General features: G+C 38.3%; 1 long non-coding RNA gene across 1 annotated transcript; it reads right to left on the reverse strand.

Moving 5' to 3' along the window:
• Nucleotides 1–6055: 6055 nt before the first annotated feature.
• LOC125497485 (uncharacterized) lies at nt 6056–7016 on the reverse strand. The gene is made up of 2 exons (XR_007274278.2): nt 6560–7016; nt 6056–6414 (listed from the first exon to the last, which is right to left on the reverse strand). It is a non-coding gene; the product is annotated as an uncharacterized LOC125497485 (long non-coding RNA).
• Nucleotides 7017–7488: the final 472 nt, after the last annotated feature.

The raw sequence follows: 7488 nt of genomic DNA on the forward strand, positions 1-7488 counted from the left end.
TAGGGATTAAAAATAACGAAAGTTTGGTACGTAAAAACGATTTTAAAACACTCTTAAGGGGTTTTGATCGTTTAAAGTTGCTGTAAATTTTAGTTCGAGATATTTATTTTCGTTACTTTATTTTCTAGGTGGAGATTTCGTTGTAGGAGACTTTTAGCGAGTAAAAGTGGCCTACCGATTGGTTTATACAAGGTACGTACATCGTCTACGTGCTATGTGATTTAGAAGCATGCTCTAAGAGTATTTTATTTATTAGTATCATGTATAGGACTCTATTTGTTCATATATATGATTACTGGAATTATTTTTACATGTTATATGCCTGTGTGCTACATGTGATCTAGAAGTGTTTATGATTATAAATGTTTGTATGGAAGATTGATGCAAGCAGGATAAATCAAGTTTGTATTCTTTGAGTATTATTTATTATTTTATAAGGACCGTGGACCTTATTTGGTAAGTTACAAGTTCTACCTATATAAAGGTAAAGTTTATTGTTGGCTAGGTTCAACAAGTAAGTTAGTAAAGTATAAAAGGAGTTAAAGGAGTCTTGATTGATGAGTTGTGATCACTTGTTAATCCAAAGATAAAAAGAGATTCTGTTATGACTGTTTGAGTATTAGTTATGTGTTGCTTGTTTGTTGTGTCAACACAAGTAATAAAACATATTTAACATAAAGTGAAACGAGAATAAGTTATAGACTTTAGACTGGTGCACGTCTAGAGTTGGACACTAAGGGTTGGAGTACCTGGTGGTAGCCCATGGCTTTTCTAGGAATGGATTGATCACCATCCCTCTTTCAGTTCAAAGGTTCCTCGATATCGCAGGTCATTTTTAGAATATGTGGTAGCTCCCGTATTTCATATTTTTAGATAAGTTAACTCGTCCAATAACTATTCCATTTAAAGAAAGAAATAATGTTTAGAGTCTAGTTCAGTAATAGTTGTCTGCAGATTATTATATGCTTATATTATTATTTATCCATGCATGTTATTTTTGTAGTATCATGTTTTGGATTATTTATGTCTGATATGTATTACTCAGCTTTGCTGATTACGTGCTTGTTGTGTGTGTGATCATAGCTTTGCCTATTGATCCTATGGTGATCCTTCGGGTGAGCAGAGTCGAGAAAGCATTGACATTACAGGTTCGCAGATGCATCTCATTGTGAATCTGGAATGGGGAGACTCATTGTATTACTAGTATTATTTAAGTTGCTTTCGTAGGAACTTGCGTTTTCAGACATTAGTTTTAAGTTGGTGTGTTTTAGTTTCAGACATTGTTATTGGTTTCATAAGTTTTAATAAAGTTGTTTTTAGTAAATTGTTTTCCGCTGCAAAATTCTGAGTAAGCCGAAACGTTATCACACGGGCGATAATGCCAGGGTAATTCTCTAAGGTTTATTATAAAAGTATTTTCTAGAAAGAGATACAATTTCAAAGCTTAAAATCCTTAACTCAATATCTCTATTATATAAAATCCATACTAACTTATTTGTGCTTGGAACTTACTTTAGACGATAAATAATAATTCTCATAGTAATTTCTTTACTAATATGAACATAGCTAACTTTGACCAAAACGTGTCTGAAAATATCAGCTATTATACTTATCAAATCTCATTTATAAAGTCGTTATTGAACCTGGTTAAAATATAGGCTATTACAGACCCATTGTCCTGCCATTGAAAAGACAAAAGGAGGGGAGAATACGGAAAATTAGTGTATATAAAATAACGAAAACAAAGATTACAAAAAGATGTATAGAGATCTTGTTGTGGCCCCACGGTGGGCGCCAAATTGTTTATGTCGATTTTGTACCAAGTACACAAAAGGAAATGGGAGCCAACATTGAGATCTATATACTATGGCAATATCAACGAATAAATGAAATACGTGAAGGAAATAAAGCAATAAAAAGACAAACGAATTGTTGACGCGGAAAACCCGAATGACGGGAAAAACCGCGGGTGACACTCTTGATCACTAATCCACTAGTAGGCTAACGCCGTCAATACAATGAGGAATTAGAATGACAGTGTTCTCTTCTCTTTGTAATAATGAATAATAATGAAAGAAAAATGCACTAGTAGAGAAATGTCGATTTGCGTCGGACCTGAGACCCCTATTTGCGTCGGACTTGGGTCCGACGGCACAGGTCTCGACGCAAATGACCTATCACTGATCTGCGTCGTATACAGAAACGACGCAGATCTTTAACTATTTTGCGTCGCACGTTATATACGGTGCGACGCAAATGGCTTTCCCAGACCTAATTAGAAGGGGAATTTGCGTCGCACATAGCACAGGGTGCGACGCAAATCAGGCATCTGCGTCGCACCGTCAGCCATGTGTGACGCAAATCAGGCAAGAACAGAAAGTGCAAAGACACAAAGTACGACGCACACTAAAGGCAGGTCAACAATTAAAAAAAACTGAAATGAGTGACGAACAAAAGAGAACAAGACAAATTCTTATTACCATATCCAAAGAGATACATTTCTCATTATGAGTACAAGAAAATTCAGATCTTTTTATAATACATTTCTCATTATGAGTACAAGAAATCAAGATCTTCAAAAAAAATAAAGAATGAACGATTACAGAAATTACAGAAATTCAAAAAATAAAATTACAGAATTGAAAAAAAAAAAACAAAATAAAGTTCAGATCTTCATCTTCAATCCTTTTGATAACCTGAGAATCAACTGAAAGTTCGAGTCAAATGAATTAAACTCTAAAATTGATAGAAATTGAATCAAAAATTCAAAATTAGTAACCAATGGTAACTTACCACCGGAGATTTGTAAACCGCAAACATCAGATTTCGTTGCACTCGCCGGAGGCCGAGTATCGATCGTCGCACTCGACGGAGGTTCGCCGCAAAACAGCCGAATTCGCCAATGAGAGAAGCGAAAGAGATCCCAGAGCCGCCGAATTCGTCAATGAGAGAGATGCGAAGCCGCCGAATTCGCCAACGAGAGAGATGCGAAGCCGCTGAATTCGCCAACGAGAGAGATGCGAAAGAGAGATGACAGATGAAGGTGAGAAAATGAGAGATAGCAGAAGGAGAGATGCGAAGGAGGTTTGAATGAGAGTGAGAGAGATGAAGGAGAGAGGGTTTGGAAAACGGCTGAAATGGGTTGTAACCTAAACCCTAAAATGCGCCTCTTTTAAATATGGGTAACCCATGATCTGCGTCATGTGATATGGCCCATACGACGCAAATCATAGCCCAAATTTATTAAATTCCAATATGCGTCGCACACACACGATAATCCGATGCACATTGTACACATGTTGTGTGTCGCACCCTCCTCTCATGCGACGCAAATTAGCAATGTGCGTCGCATGAGAGGAGGGTGCGACGCACATAACGCGCACCTGCTGGAGATATTGTTGTGATTTGCATCGCACAGCTTCCCAAATTCGACGCAAATCCGAACTGTGCGTCGTTTCCGTGTCTGTGTGACTCAAATGGGGCGACGCAAATCGTCCTTTTTCTACTAGTGATGGCTTAGAGAGCGAGAGAGTCAATGTGAGCTAAAAAAAGAGAGAAAACTAGGTTTACATCAGACTAATATTTATACTTGATAGAATATTCCATGCAACAACCTTATTTGTTCTTCTTTAACGGGCCACGTCAGCCTATTTGTAGCATGATCCCCCTTCTTCCTCAACCGCCAAACCAAAGATATGGATTTCTTCTTGACTTAGTCACGCTTCTCAGTGGCCCAACTGCTATACTCTTCAAATTTAAATAGAGCCCACACTGCTGCCAAAACTCCAAAACCTTGTCCCAACATCATGCAGGAACAATTGTTGTTGCAAGTTAATCAATTTTTTTTAATTCCCAATAAAGCTATATCTTCTATAATATAAGTTCTCTTTCCCAACAAAACTCTAAATTGGCGCTCACCAGTGCGTCATTCACAACAACTCCAAATCCATTAAACAAAAAAATCAGAATTCAAAATTTAATGCAATCTTATGAAAAATTCCAATAACGCACATGAAAATTACCACTAACAAAACCCCAATAACGCATATGAAAAATCTGAGCATATCATAAACAACCTAAATAAGTTCATCCAATAAAGCCCAAATCATGTTAAATACTCAAATTACAAACAAACAATCAGTTCCCAAAATTCCAAACATATACAAAATAAGTTGCAAAGAAAGAGCAAAAGGGGCAAAAAAGAACTTGTGGCTGAGTTTTGTACTTGACTCTTCAACCAAGTCGAACCGAAAATGAGTCTCTGAATTTTCTACTTGAGTCTTTTAATTGGAACTGCAACAGTAATGGCCGCCGAGAGAATAATCGAAGCTAAGAAAAAATAAATTTCTTTTTGGGAAAAAAAAAACTAAGGGCATAACTGATCAGTGTGTTTTGAGGACGAAATAATTATGCGTGGGAATTTTGTAATTGAGGAAAAAATTCCACCTTTTTTAAATTTTTGGGCAACTAAATAGTTAACAAGTTCGTTGCGCTAGTCCCACTTTGAGCTACTACCATCAAGCATGTAGCCCAGATATAAAGTTTTGTTGTCTAAGTAAGACTTTAGGCTACCAACATTCTGTTTGTCGCCTAAACGGGAAGTTTTGGGCAAGGAAATGATGTTAGTAGCCTATATAAGAAATCTCGGGGGTCGAATACATTATTTTAAACCAACTCTAGGAAGCCTCGTCGCCCAAACCGTGTTTTCTTGTAGTGCCACTTTCGTACAATCATTCTGGTTGGTTATGGGCCCTTGGACAAGCTTTCTAAGAGGGCCAAATGGAGTCTAGATGTCATGCCAAAAGGAACACATGATCCCCATTTCCTATCTCCACCTAGAGTATTTAGAGAAAACTTTCCGCCATTTCCCCATGTCTTGCCATAGGTGGGATCCACTATTGAAAGCCTTAGGATGATATCTCCCTGCACAGTATTTCTGATATAAATCACCTCTTCAACTAGGTTTTCAGAGGAGTTTATTTTTCAACATAATTTTGCTAGGGAGATCTTATTTGTAATGGTGTTTTCCCCTAACCCCAACCCTCCTAGCTCCCTAGGCCCACTAATCTTGTCCTAAGATATAGAAGCCATCTTAGTCTCACATTCCTTTCCACCCCAAAAGAGCTTCCAGCAAGCAGAGTCAATGGCTTTAGAAATAGAGATAGGGAGACTAATCCAGCTTATAGCATAGGCAGGGATGGTTGTGAGGGTAGCAGTTATTAGAGTTGCTCTGCCAGCCTTAGACTAGTATTTTGTTTTCCAGTAGGCTAACTCAAAATGGATCTTTTTCAAAGTGTGGCCAAGCTGGTGTTTGGAAGGTCTTTAATCTGTGAGAGGAGACCCTAAGTATAGTCCTAGGTCCAGACTGGGGTGTATATGAAGTCTGCTAGATACGAGGTCCCTTTTTTATGGTTAGTGTTTTTGGAGTAATACACAAAGCTTTTTTGGGGATTCATTTTGAGCCCAGATTGACTATGGAACAACTCTAAGGACTAAAGCATATCATATGGTGTTCTACTATTTGACTCCCCAAACAAAAGTATGTCATCAGCAAATAGTAAGTGGGACACATAGCGTTTACTCTTCCCAAAGGAAAAGGGGGGTGCACGAAGACTCATTACAAGCCTCCACTAGTACAGAAAAGGCAATTTGCGTCGCATGTGAGGCGCCTATTTGCGTCGGACTCCGGTACGACGCCAAAGGCCTCGACGCAAATGACCCAGAATTGATCTGCGTCGTATGTGGAAACGACGCAAATGGTTAAGCTATTTGCGTCGCACATTTATACGGTGCGACGCAGATGGATCTCCCGAACCCACTTCAAAGGGTAATCTGCGTCGCACATCGCCTAGGGTGCGACGCAGATGAATGATTTGCGTCGCACCTTGGGCTACGTGCGACGCAAATTGCATTTTTTTTAAAAAAAAAATTTTTTTTTTTATTAAAAAAACTATCGAATGCAGGAAATTCTACACAAATTCTATCATGAATCAGCAATAACGAATCAGCAATAACGAATCAGTAAAAAAAAAAGGAAATGAAGAACATACAAAAATGGAGAAGATAAAATTACAAACTACAAAGGCAATGGACTAACATCAACAGTGCGCAGTTTTACATAATTTCAAGAAGAAAAAAATATCACCATTATCACTAACATCAAATCTATAACTAAAACATACAAAAAAATAAGAAATTCTAACCCTAACCAAAAGATAAAATTACAAACTAAAAATTTATCTACAACCGCCTTTTTATATAACAAGAGATAAAATTAAAAATAAAAATAAAAATACTCAAACACAATCCAGATCTTCGAGAATTTCTTGTAATTTCATAACAATCAAGATCTTCACCACAAACGCAACAACAAGATTTCGAGAAGATACCATCCTCTTACTGAAAATTTCAGATCTGAAAACGAGAGAAGGTAAATGCCATAAAAAAAAAAAATCAGATATAAAAAAATAAAGAAAAAGATGTAAACAAATGAAACGAATGAAACGAATTGAGGGGAATGCCATAAAAATAAACAAAAAATCAGATACCATCCTCTTACCTTCGATTGCGTTTGAGTTCGATTGCATTTGGCAGATCTGTAAACGAATGAAACAATGAAGAAGATGTAAACGAATGAAACGTTTGCGGATTTCAGGAGACGAAGAAGTGTAGGTTTCGAGGGATTTGATCGATGAAACGGCCGATTTCGAGGAGGAAGAAGTTGTTGTAATTTTGTGCTTAGTTCATCTTCAGAGAATTTCGTCGCCATATATTTAAGTTGATTGAGTTTTGAGGAACAAGAAGACCGTCGTTTAAGTTCTTGCTCGTCGTTTGAAGAACTCGTCGACTTGCCGGAGATCCGAAAACACGAAAATACGGTGAAGGTAAGGTGAGAGAGATCGATGAAGGTAAGGTGGGTGAGAGAGAGAGAGAGAGATGAAGGTAGATGAGAGGGAAGTTAGGGTTTGAGAGAATAAGGGCGTCTTTCTAGTGTGAGGAGAGAGACGCCGCATTGATAGAAATTTAGGGTTTGAGAGAATGTAGGACAAACTTCTTAAAACTGGTGAGAGAAGTTTAAGAGTCGCGCAAGGGGTTACGTTGGGGCTTTTGGGCTGATCTGCGTCGGATGGGCCAAGGGCTCCGACGCAGATGACTTTGTTATGTGCGTCGCATGAAGCCCATAGTGCGACGCACATAGATGATTTGCATCGCACGTTAGTTACATACGACGCACATCGTTCGTCTTGTGCGTCGATTCATTGTTACATGCGACGCAAATAGTATTTTTGCGTCGTTTCCGTGTTTGTGCGACGCAAATGGGGCGACGCAAATTGACCTTTTTCTACTAGTGCTCATTGATAATGGATGCGAGGTGCTCCATGAAGAGGATGAAAATGTATGGAGAGAGGGGGGGGGGGGTTTTCACCCTGTCTGATTCCTCTAGATAAGGGAAATGGGTCGGTGGGTTTTCCATTGACTAACACAACA

The sequence above is a fragment of the Beta vulgaris genome, chromosome 5, assembly GCF_026745355.1.
Source record: "Beta vulgaris subsp. vulgaris cultivar EL10 chromosome 5, EL10.2, whole genome shotgun sequence".
Lineage (NCBI taxonomy): Eukaryota > Viridiplantae > Streptophyta > Magnoliopsida > Caryophyllales > Amaranthaceae > Beta > Beta vulgaris.